Below are 13,349 nucleotides of genomic sequence, written 5' to 3' on the forward strand. Positions count from 1 at the left end.
CCTCACTCTGAGAAAACCATGATTTTAAACTTTAGAAGCTTGTTACTTATCAAAAATTGAAATTTCTCATCTCCTTCTTTTATTTGCTTTCTGTCTACTGGTCAGAAAAAAGCAACTTCTTTTAGGTGCTACGGTAGACCCAAGGTGTTTGTATACAGACAACAACCTTCATTTATCATAGAGTAACTAAATCAGAGCATGCCAAGTAAACAATAAAATAGAGAAACACTTGAGTTTGACTTTAACTGTGTTACCTCTGTCTCAATCCTTTTTGATTAGTTTAGTGTTTGTGTAGTCCATGTTCACAGCCTTAAATGTGTTCCTAACTTCACACAATGCAACAGAGAGTGACCTGCGTGGGTTATGTTTCCTTAATGAGAGTCCAGTTTGATTTGGCTGGTCTGACTGACTAGGAGAATGCCTGCTTTACTGAGGTAGTGACATGCCTCACTTAAGAGCTACCTAAGTCAATCAAATGCATGTGAGTGCAATGTGTCCTCCAATGGACAAGACTTCTGATGCAGTTGTCTGCTTTTTTGCTTGGAGTTGTCAAACTATAATCTCCATTGGTATTTCTCCAAGAACAATTTCCTTCTGGAACCATACACTTTTGGTAGCAATTTGAATAATAGTGTTTGCTCTGGATTGATTTGTGTCTCCCAAAATTCATATATTAAAGTGTAACTCTCAGGATCTCAGAATGTGCCCTTATTTGGACATAAGGTCCAAATAATAAGAGGTAATAAGTTAAAATGAGGTCATTAGGGTGATGGACCATAATTTAATATGACTGGTGTCCTTATAAAAAGGGGAAATTTGGACACAGGAGATAAGATATACATAGAAGATGATGTAAAGAGATGTAGGGAGAAGACGCCATCTATAAACCAAGGAAAGAGGCCTGCAACAGATTCTTCCGTCACAGCCTTCAGAAGGGACCAATCCTGCTGACACCTTGATTTTGGACTTCCAGCCTCTGGAACTGTAAGATGGTAAGTTTCTATTGTTGAAGTCATCCAGTTCGTGGTACTTCATTACAGCAGCGCTAGCAAACTGATACAGTATTAACAACAATGCAATTCAGAGTAACGGTTAATTCTAATATGTGTTCAGTGCTCATTACATTTGAGGTCTACCACGTACACTGATGTCACTGCTACTCAGAATATTCAATGAAGTGCTCCATTAGGAGGTGACTTTAGAGGTAAATCACGAAAAATAAGAAGGAACTAACTTTTTGGATTATAGGGAGAACAACATTCTTAGCAGAGAGAATAGTAAATTCGAAGGCTTTGATGGGATATGTAGCTTGACACATTAAAGAAACAGAAAGGCTAGTGTGGGGGCATTGAAATGACTGAAGAAGAGACTGACACCGGAGAGATCAAGGAGATAAACCTGATCAAAATCAAATAGGCCCTGCTCAGGTGTTCTGAAACAGAGCTCGGCTCACTGGTCTGAGCTTATATATGGAAGACCTCTTCCTATAATGTATTTCTAATGTCAACACCTTTCTACAAAACACTGTACAGATTTGAAGAAAAACTTATACTTTTTTGAATCCCCCTTACATCCAATCTCTCAAGGACTACTTTTCCAAATGCTGTGGCAGGTCACAGGTAAGTGAAGCAAAGATTCAAGAGGATAGGGGTGATTCTTACTTTAAATGAGAAAACCAAAGCCCAGAGAACACAGAAGCACACCTAGAGAGAGACTGAGTGAGGCCTGGAGCCCATAAACGCTGACCCTCAAATCATTATGACTGTCTGCCCTCACACTGTATAAATAAGCATGCCATTGGGGTTTTGGTAGACAGTGACCTGCATAGGGAATGTCCAGCTATTAAAATCCTATTTCTTTTTCAAGGTCTCTGCACAGGTGCTGCTTCATCCAGGAAATCTTCCTGTTTTTCTACTGAACCCAATATTTCCCTCCTCCAAAATCAACCTCTCTAGGACATCATTTTATATCTTCCTATGTGCATGTCTTGTTTCCCCCACAAGAAAGTAAACTTCATTCATTTACTATCCTTTCTTAGGGCATTGCCTATTTATATAGTTGTATAGCCAATGAATCAATCTGTGTGGAAGAATTGAATAGAAGTATTAAATAGGCCTGAAATTCCATTCCTAGCTATCTGCACAAAAGAAATATCCACACATGGACTTGCATGCGAATATTCATAGCAACCTTATTGATAATAGCCCCAGAACTAGAAGCAACTTAATACCCATCAACTGGGGAATGGATAGACAAAATGTGGTGTATCCATGCAATGGGAAAAAGAGGAATGAACTACTGATTCATGCTACATTATGGATGAACCTCGAAAACATGCTAAGTGAAAGAAGCCGGACACAAGAGACCACATATCATATGATTCCATTTATATGAAGTGTCCAGAAGAGGAAAATTTATAGAGACATAAAGTAGATTAGTGGTTGCCTGGGGCAAGGGGTAGGAATGGGGATTGCTATAAATGGGCACAAGGGATCTTATTCTGGGAAAAAAATATTCTAAAACTGATTTATGATGAAGGTTTCACTACTTGGTAAATTAACCAAAAATCATTCGCTTATACACATGAAAGGGGTAGATTTTATGATATATAAAATATGCCTCCACAAAGCTGTATAAAAAAATAAAAATAGTGTCCAAGACTCCTGGAGGTAGGATAAAGAGGCAGATAGAGGAGGACAGAACTGCCGCGCCTCCAATATACTCACACTATATAAATATCCCAGTTCAACACTCCGTATTCTAGAGTTAAAAGAAAGTCATAGAACAATCTGCCAATTCGTTTAACTATCAATAGTACCTGAAATCAGCTTTGCTAATTGTGAAACAATAGTCCTGTTTCTGTTTTGTCTGTGGTGGGACAACATTCATATTTCATCTGAACATAAGAATAAAAACTTGTAACGCCACATCCAAGTGACCTGTGGTCTCCCCTCAACTAATTTTTTTTCACTTAAATAAATGAACAGAAGAATAATCAGTGAGTCCTGATAGCACTTAAAAAAGAGAGAGATTAATTCTACCAATGAGAAGGCCCACTGGAGAAAATGGCATTGGAGCTGGCATTCTTGCTCTAAATTTATTCACTGGATGTTTTCATAGAGAGGACTATATGTGGTATGCCTTCTCTAGAAATAGCTCATTAAAGCTTTTGCATAATGGATGGTGAAGTAGTTTGCTAAGGAAAACATAATTAGTCACACAACCACATCTTTCAACCTGAATGACAGGAACATTTCCTAAAAAACAAGGCCATTTAAAATAGCATTAGTTATACCCTCTGCTAGCGGAAAGGAGACTGGATCTTTTCACTGTAGTGCATTTCAACTATCCAAGGCAACATTATCTTAGACTCCAAGAATTGCCCCCAAAATCTACAAACTATGTATCACATTAGGTTTCAAGCTATTTAGAAAAGGAAATGCTTCAAGCCAACTGGAAGGAACTATTCACCACTATCAGGTAGAGGCGCTTATTATTCTTGGGCATACTGCAGCGATCTCTGCTGTGGTTTACCAGCCGACTTCCCCATGATATCGAAGGGAAGCTCTGGGTAAGCGCCTGAGTCTCTGGCACACTTCGCCCCAGCTACTTTTGTTTTCAATATTGGGGTGAGAGTCTAGTAGTTATGAACATTTTCTGGCCAAGACATAATTTTGGTTTTTTTTTCTTCATAAGCTTCTTGTGGTATCATAAGATGAACTACTTCAAAAATAGTTTAAGATAATCTTTTGGATAATCAGAAATTTACGAGTTGCATATATTTCTACCTGGTAACTGGGCTGGAAATTGTGACACATTGTTTATGAAATAACCAGGATGCAGTTGATATCAAAGAGATTTGGAAGTCATGGAAGATAAGAGCTGTTGAGGGTTTTAGAGATCTAAGTCTAACTCCTTCATTTTGAGAAGAGGACCTTGAGGCCTGGAGAAGTTGACTGCTTTCCTAAGGTCACATACATCATGTTAGTAGTAACGCCAGGACTAAGTTGAAATTGTCTAGACTTTCAGTCCAGTACTTTCCCCACCACGCCAAGCACCCTGCAGGCCAAATCTCTCCCTCTTCTTCCTCGCGCGTTTCCTCCAGTGGATGTAGCACTGTCTTCTAATAAAATCTATATGCTTTTTTCCTTTTAGAGAGCTCTCATTTGTAATTTATCAATAACATCCCCAAAAAGCAGAATTAATGATGCTATTTGACTGATGTTTCAGATGATAGAGGAGCCAGAAGGCTGCTACAAGTAAAGGCGTTTGTGTGTTCTCAAAATGTTAGCATGGTACGTAGACTCTTTCCAGAGTAAAACAGGTCAATTCCTTCATTTATTTTTTCAAATAGTAAAGCATGGGTTATTAATGCATCCTATGGAAACTTCTTAGCCATAGAATCAGCCAGAAGTTTGGGGACAGAATCTTTACTTTTAAAGTCACCAAAAATTCCTCCTTTCCAGGTGCATCTACTCAATAGCAACATAGGGTTCATAGAGAGATTTTGGGAATCAGGATGTACTCCTACAATGACGCTTATGCCAAGCATGATAAAGCAACCACCCATTCATTCATCCACATATTTATTCAGTGAAGATGTGTTTAATAATGGCTATGAGTCAGGTTTAGTGTTAGGATCAATTCACAGACATTTTACACTGATAGCAAAGGTAAACATTTTGTCCCTTAACAACCAGCTTGTTATAAGGAGTCGTTTGAACTGTTTATTTTCTCTTATTTCACTATGAATCTTTGGATTCAGCTCATAGCTCACCCATGATTAAAGAATTCCTAATGTTTTTAAAGGAAAACTTAGAGAAACTGCCTAGATAATATTTGTTTTTGTTTCACAAAGACTCTCCCAGTGCTGGTTAGTTTCTATCTGAAGCATCCCTGTCAGCAGCACTTTTTTATTATAGCTTTTATTACTGAATAACACAGCTGAAATGGGAGAAGGGCCTGAGAGAGGGGTGGGATCACCTGGAACGCTACTAATTATGAGCACATTGATGACTAGAGCCAAGACTTATTCATCCTGAGTCCTCTGCACTTAGAGTACTAGGTACTCCATAAATGGTTGTTATATTGAGTAGAATCCAGAGAGGTAAAGATGGTTTCTTCAAGAAGTTCCCTGATGATGGTGCTCAGTAGAATAACCCTTGATTTAGCATGATTTAGAATTGGCATGGAGCAAATATTTGGGGGAAGCAGAATTTGCATAGATTTTTAAAAGCATAGTAGAGATGTCTCTTTAGAGAATGACTTGTTTGAAAAAATTTTGCTTCGTTTACAATCTTTTTAAAATACTTGTAATTTTCTACTGTCATCAGAACAAATTACAAAGAGTAAATTGAGTCACAATGTAATATTTTGGATTCATTTATACAACAGATATTTTGAAATGCATTGCATGGGCCACTGTGATAGGGTCTAGGGACACAACGGAGGAGGAAAGCAAATTTGGTACCTACCCATCCGGTCCTTACCTCATGGAGTTTGGTGGAGGAGATTAACCTTATTCAGATAATCACACAAGTAAATAGAACACTGCAACTGTGATACGACCCCTAAGCAGAGTTCAGGTTGCTCTGGTTCTGTGAAAGATACAAGGTGCTATAAGAGCTGCTGATGAGAGATTTTATCTGGTCATGGAAATGATATCTATTTCCCCTGAGGTAGAGATGATTGAGCTGAGAAGCAGGAGTTAACATCATTTGCAAAAGTCCTGTTGTAAATTAGGCAGGTGCTTTAGAGCCTGAAGAAGAGGGGAGCATGAGATGAAGCCCAGATAGTTGTATGACTTCTGCTTTATTCAAAGAATTACGGGAAATGATTGGATGATTTTAGCCATGAGACTGGAATAAAGTGGACAGTTTCTTGAAGACTGGATTGTAGGAGAGCAACAGTGGCTGCAAGTAGGTGAGTTAGGGACTTTTTGTAGCTTGGGCTGAGGGGGATGTATATGGAGAAATGCAGACAGAGAAAAGAACCATTTCAGAGTGATTACAGCAGAGACAAGTAATGATGAGATATGAGGAGTGATGGAGATGGAGAAGCCCGAGATAAATCCTAAGTTTCTTGCTTGAATTACTAAGCCAGTTAGAGTCTTGGTCATTGCAACAATGAATACTAGCAAATGACCAGGTTTGGGGCAAAGAGTATGAGTCTGGCTTTGGACAGGTTGAGTTGTAGTAGCTTTGAGTTATCTAAGAGGTGATGGCAATTAGGTAGGTAGACATCGGGGACTCTAGATGTAGATACACTCTCTTCCAAAAGTGGGCCACATGGTATAAAGACCCCTGAGATTTACATCTTACATCACTTGTGCAGCAGACTAGTCTTGATGTTCCTGGTCCCAAGACCAAAAGTCCTATGGAAGCTTCCTGTTGTTCTCATTTCTGCCGGTGCCCTTACTTGGTCAAAATAGTTGCAGTAGGAAGTAGGTATAGATAGGGTCCTGGAATATCTGGTAGCTTCTATGAGAGTGATATGACTCTGCAAATGGGCAAAGGAGGGGGACAGATAATCTCAGAAAATTCCACTCTAATAATGCTAGGCTAATTAGTCGTATGAAACTAATTTTGTGGTGGATCACCCTTTCCAGTACTTTGGATAATCCCAGGAGCTCTGGGATGTGGGAGTAGGAGACTAGAGGGCAATAAAAGCAGCCTAGGGAAATATATGAAGGAATGCCCTGCTATGTATGTTACATTACATGGTATTATCATTATATATTTATGTGCCTGTCTACTTTAACAGACTGCAAAATTCCTGAAGGCTGGGTTCATTTCTTATTTATCCCTGTGTTTCCAGTGACTAGAAAAATACCTGCTCGAAAGTTCTTGATGAGTTAGTTATTGAATGAATGCATAGATAAAAACGTGTGTAAAAAATTGAGGGTAATATGACTTAAACTAGCTCCTTAAGCTTCTTAGACTTTAGTTTTACATCTGTATAATGAACTTCTTGAGCTGTTCTATTTGTCATAATTCTAAAATTCCATTTGTTCTATTAAAACATATTTTTTTCTGAATATTTAACTTTTGATTGTCTGTATGGATGTTGTCCAAATAGTTGATAATTTTAAATTCTGTGTTAGTCTTCTACTCTGCAACCTATTGAAACCTGGGGTAGTGGAGAAAGCACATGGGTCTGCATCAAACGCACGTGAGATCAAATTATAGCTTTTCCATTCACCAGCTCTGTGCCTCTGGGTAATTTATTTAACATTTATTAATTTTAGGGTTTTTAAGTTTCTAAAATAAGAATGATAATGTCCAAGTTGCAAGGCTTTTGTGATGCATAAAAAGAATGGATTTATAGACATTGAAGCATAGCAGGCCGCGGTACACGGTTGTTGCTATTTTTCTCACCTTTATGCCTTGGTGCAAGTGGACATTGGGTTTGAGTCATGGTAATAAGAAGATATTTGTCAGTTTTTGTTAAGTTGATCACTCTTCACCTTTTTATCTGTTCTATGTGGTTTTGGATATGTTGATTCAATTGGTCTTAATCAATATTTCCACAGAACATCAGTATTCCACAAGCTAGATTGAAAATGCCAAATAATACTGATCTTTTCCCAATTATCAGGAAAAGAATTAAGATGTTTTTTAAATTTCAAATTTTTACTTTATGTATTTTTCTTTAAAAGTGTAGGACTTCTCCTGCTTATTAAAACAACCCCCAAATATCTTTTTTCATGAATTTATGTTTTGTTCAAAAAGACATTTCTGAATACCTACAACCTGGCAGCACTGTGCTATGGTAGTGTAGATATGAATATGCAGAAGAATTGCGTTCTTCCTTTCTGGATCTTATAGCTAAGAGTGCGGAGTGAGTAGAGAGGTTTTTGAAGTGAGAGGGATACCTGCGTTGAATTTTGAAGGTAAAATCTACGTTAGAGGGATGAAGAAGTGGGCAGAGGTCATGCCAGGGAAAGTGCCAAACAAGAGCAGGTAGGGAGGGTGAATTACTCTCTTTAACCGGGGTGGTAGCTTTGGGTTATAACCATGTAGTCATTTGTTGCCAATAAAATTATGGTATTACTGGCTTTGAGGGCAGATTAAACAGACGATGGCATTCCTAAAGGAGTACTGGGAGACCAAGGGAGAACCACAGGTTAAATCATATTACTCCAGGGTGAGCTTATCAAAATCTCATTTGTGATGTGCCTAATACTCTGGTGTCTCCTTTCAAAGCTGTGCTTTTCTGCAGTATCAGAGGGCTGCTTTGATGCAGCCTGATGTAATTTTGATGTATTATCCTTGGCTGTCTGTGTGCCTTTTGTTACAGTGAGCATTCATAAGTTAATACAAAGATTTCTATGATCTTCTCTTTCTTTTAATAATTCAAAATGAGATAAAACATATGGAAACTCATGATAATGGCAAAGGGCCAAAATTGGATTGAAAACACAAACAAAGAGAAGCTAGACTAGAACACATTCCAGGAAATGGTATAAACATGAAACTTACAATAAAATATTTCTTGGTAGTCACTCTGTGCCAGGCCTTGTATCATTTGATTCTCACTGTAACTGCATGCAATGAGTATCAGTACTCTTCTCCTTTTACAGATGAAAAATTGAAGCACAGAGAGGCTAAGTGATTTTCCCTAGGTGGCACAACTGATAAGTGCTGGAGCTTGGATTTGAATCCAGGCGCCCAGGCTCCAGAGCCAATGCCCTTAATTTCTATTTCTATACAGTCTCATTTTATTTGAGGGTAATACCACTTTTTATTTTCACAGCATAAGTTTTTGTTAACTAATTGATTAGCTTGATCATGGTTCAGCTTTCCCTGTACACTGTTCTTGTATCAGTCCCTGAGCTATATGCTGGAGTGTCAATCAAGGATAATGCATGCTCTCTATTCACCAGGAGCTCATTCTGGTTGGGAATCGTTTGAGACATTTTTACCTGTGTTATGTTGCTTGAGGTACACAGATGTTCAGAAGCATGGTACCTATTTCCATGTCGCAGAGGAAGAAGCTGAGGTTGGGAAAGACCACGTGATTTCCTTAGAAGAGTTTCCAGCAGTTAGTAAGTGCCAGGGTTTGGGTTGAAACCCAGGTTTCCTAACCAGGAACTAATGCTCTTGGACACTTCCAACAGATAAACTGGTAGTTGTAACTCACTATTCAATAGCTGGATCAACTTGAGTAAATCATTTACCATTTTGGGATATCACTTTTTCCATCTATAAAATGAAAGGCTTAATGACATGATTTGAGGTCCATTTCTGTTCTGATTTATTATAATTGCAGTCATAGAACTACCAATTACTCAAGATGAGGATACTGATGACTCAATATGCGATTTTGAAATGTTACATTATTAGTTTGTCAATTCAGTGCACTTTAGTTAAAGTCAAAAGGAGCGTTTACAATGAGAGATAAGAAAAGAGGGATGAGTACTTCTGGTTACAAGGATCTCAGAGTCTCACGGAACTGAGAGATGCAAAATAATTAACTATACCTGGGGTCCAGGTTTGAGTCTGTACTTTTAGTATTCCTGGAAATCAAAATCCTAGTGAAGGGTAGTGAACTGCTAGGTGGGCTAGCCACGAGGGAAGTAGATGTCTTCTAGGGCAAGAAATATTCTTCATAAAGAAAATTATGGCTTGAGGACACAGCCTTGACAATCAGTGTCTAACAAAGCCCTGCTGATCAGTTTGTCCCTACCCTATGTCTGAGTCCTAAGGAAATGAGAGCTACTAGTAAGAAATCAAAAGAATATTTCATCCTTCTGTACCTAAAACTCTTAAGATATTGAGGAGCAAAGCAACTCTGCTTTAGAACCTGCTATCAGAAGGCTACATCTGGAGGAAGTATTCTGTGCTGCTCACATTAGCAGAGAAGGCATTTGAGTAGGTCTAAAAATGATCTCCAAGAAGATATGTCCAAGTCCCAATTTCTGGAAGCTGTGAGTGTTACCTTATTTGGAAGAAGGATTTTTGCAGATGTAACTAAGTTAAGGATCTTAAGATGAAGAGATCATCCTGGCTGATCTGGATGGGCCCTAAATCCAGTGGCAATGTCCTTATAAGAGACAATACAGAGGAGAAGGTGATGTGGGGATGAAGCAAAGATACAAAGCTAGGAAGCCAAGGAATGTCAGCAGCCGCCAGAAGCTGGAAAAGGCAAGGAAGCATTCTTGTCTAGAGCCTCCAGAAGGAGTGCAGCCTGTTGACACCTTGATTTTCGGTTTCTCTCCTCTAAAACTGTGGGAGAAGAAATTGCTGTTCTTTTAAGCCACCCGGTTCAAGGTAATTTGTTACAGCAGCCACAGGAAACTAATGCAGACATTGAGACTTTGCAAGAATATGCCACCCGGCAGATGTGATAGGACCCAGTAGAAGTGAAAGTTGTGCCCACTTGAGGAGGCTGTGGTTACTTAAATGATGCTTTGTCTGGTAGATTTCCCATGGTAACTGTAAATAGGAAACATTCCTTGGAAGCCTAAGCACAACTTAACGGGGAGGCGTTTTTTTAAAGAGATGGCTGTGAATGTGATCCTAATTATACCTGGCGTCTGTTAAAGGCTGGGAAACCATGGATAAACCCTACAGAATCCAAAGCAATGTGAACTCTGAACTCTGATCTATTAGAAAGGCACAGATAGTTAACACAAAAGACTGTAGCAAAGAGCACCCACATGCTTCATATTAATATTATAATATTTAATCTCTCATTGGCACAAAATTCTACAATCTACTTCCATTCTGTCTTCTACTGTGTTGCCTGGTACATTTTCCAGGGTCATTGTAGCTGGAGAAGAGAGACATGGAGGACACACTCTGACTCTCAACTTTCTTTAAGTGACAGTAATATACATCACTCCTGATTATGGGCCATTAACCAGAACTAGTCAAATAGCCCCAAACTAACTACAGGGGAGGCTGGGAAATATACATGGTTGTAGAAACCATGTATATTTGGCAGCATTAATAGTCTTTTCCACATATAGGAATGAATTGTTAATCTTGATTAATTTAATTTTCCACTGTAAAATCCGGGCTACTGTTGGGCACACAATGACTTTAGTTAGCAATTACTTCTTGACATAATTGGTTCCAATGTAAACTTTGTTTAATATTAAAGTTGAACCTATGATCTCTCTGAGTTCCATAGGATAAAATCCGATATGGAGTATTCAATTTTCTTTTTTTCTTTTCTTTCTTTCTTTTTTTTAAGGAAGATTAGCCCTGAGCTAACATCTGTGGCAATCCTCTTCTTTGCGCTGAAGAAGACTGGTCCTGAGCTAACATCCATGCCCATCTTCCTCTACTTTATATGTGGGATGCCTACCACAGCATGGCATGCCAAGCAGTGCCATGTCCACACCCGGGATCCGAACCTGGGAACCCCGGGCCGCTGAAGCTGAATGTGCGAACTTAACCGCTGTGCCACTGGGCCAGCCCCAATTTTCTTAAATTCTATTATAATTAAGGAAGAAAAATAATCAATGAACCCTTTTTGACCCCAAAAAATGAGAAAAATGTCAACAGTCTTAATGAATTTTAGAAATTACCAGCGTTTGTAGTTAAGGTATCATTTTGGCATTGAGCCAATTTAAAAAGAAAGCATTTTCAGGGGTTTTAAGAACAGTGACGCTAGAAAAAATGTGGCTTGCTCCTCAACTGCAGCACGTTCTACACAGTAGGCTAAGAGATGGTCCAGTGAAAACCAGAAATGCTGGTTTTCTGTCTATTACAAAGAAAAAGGAGGAAGAAATGATCATTTCTGTGTCACCTACTGTTGGGTAGGACTGTTGCTAGGTGCTTGGTCTCGTCTTATGACCACGCCAGCCCCCATTTAGTAGGCATCGTTCTCTCCATGTTATAGCTGAAGAAGCTGAGGCACAGAGATTTTAAATGACCAAGGTCACACAGCTAGTAAGTAGGAGAGCAAGCTATCAAAGTGATCCCTCTACATTTCCTTCTCCCATTCTTTCCTCCTGTAGCATATTGTCTTCCTTGTTAGAAAACCAATTTCTTATGCTTCATTGGCAGTGGTTGCTGTTGGGAGAGTAGCATTGCTATTGTTCAAGCACTTTCTGAATACAAAAATGGAACTCAGATCATGAGCTACAGAAAAGCTTGTCCCCTTTGGAGGGTCTTTTACAAATAAGCTATTTGTTTTTGTCAGGGACAGGTTTTGGTTTCATGGGATACGACTTTGTTTTCAACGACTCATTAAAGAAAGATGACTTACTGCCCTGTTTTCTAAATCTAGTCACAGGCCACAATCACTTGCAGGAAATGGAATGTTTACTTGAGTTTATTATACAAGGCTCTGGATATGAGCTGTGGGACTTTTACACCTCACAGCAACGGTATTACAATTTATTTACAACTTCATGTTGGCAGCTGCACAAACTCTTATGAAAAAGGACAATCACACCTTGGGGACCAGTAATTATAGGCAAAGGTATAAATTGGGCAAAGCAGTGTAAGCGTTTGGCACTTAAGTTGAAGAGAATAGAAATGCTCTGGCAATCGGACAGAAAGCCAGCCTCTTGTTCGTTATGAGGCCATGAACTAATTAAACTGAACTTGTCAGAATAGACAGATGAATAGATTGAACTGGATTTTGGCACTGGCTGGTCCCATGCTCATGAAAACCAAGTTGTTTTAGTGATGTCATCATTTGGAACTTCTAACTATGATATCACTTTTGACAGAATTAATGTGGAATTAATACCATATGTACAAGCATTAATAGGTATTGACTTTGAACACTCAGTGATCATTCAAGGTTGGTTTCCAAAGGAAAACTATGAGATAAGTCTTCCTAGCATCTCCAGTTATCAGATATCAAACCCAGATTAGACATGGATTTCAACACGTTTAATAGAATTCCTCTGAGACAAATTCATATATGTGTTTCTAAAAAATATTTGCATAGGAACATAGTTTAAAACATGTTTTATTTGTAGTAATATTGAAGTAGGGGATGAGAGGATTTAAATTAAGTTCACAGTTAGCTTAAAAGGAATTGCCCAGAGGGTTTTTTAAATGAAACTTTTGGATTTTAGTTAAAATTAAAACTAAGACATGAGATGATCTTATTAATCAAAGTAGTGGTTATGGTTTCTAATTTTCCAGAGGAAATGGGCTCTGTCTTCCGTTTCTCACCAATGCAGATACTGTCTAGGTGAAATCAATTTTTTTCCTGTTTATTATGACAGGTTCTTTTGAATCTTGGGGGTAGGCTGGGGTGTAGTCGTTTTTGTTCACTAAGTGTATATTTGTTTAATGCCTTCTATGTTCTACAACTTTTTTGTAGAATATTTTTGTAGGGCATTTGCTATTTCTCTTCAGATTCCTTATAATTAATTCCTT

This window comes from Equus przewalskii, chromosome 3 (genome assembly GCF_037783145.1).
Source record: "Equus przewalskii isolate Varuska chromosome 3, EquPr2, whole genome shotgun sequence".
Classification (NCBI taxonomy): domain Eukaryota; kingdom Metazoa; phylum Chordata; class Mammalia; order Perissodactyla; family Equidae; genus Equus; species Equus przewalskii.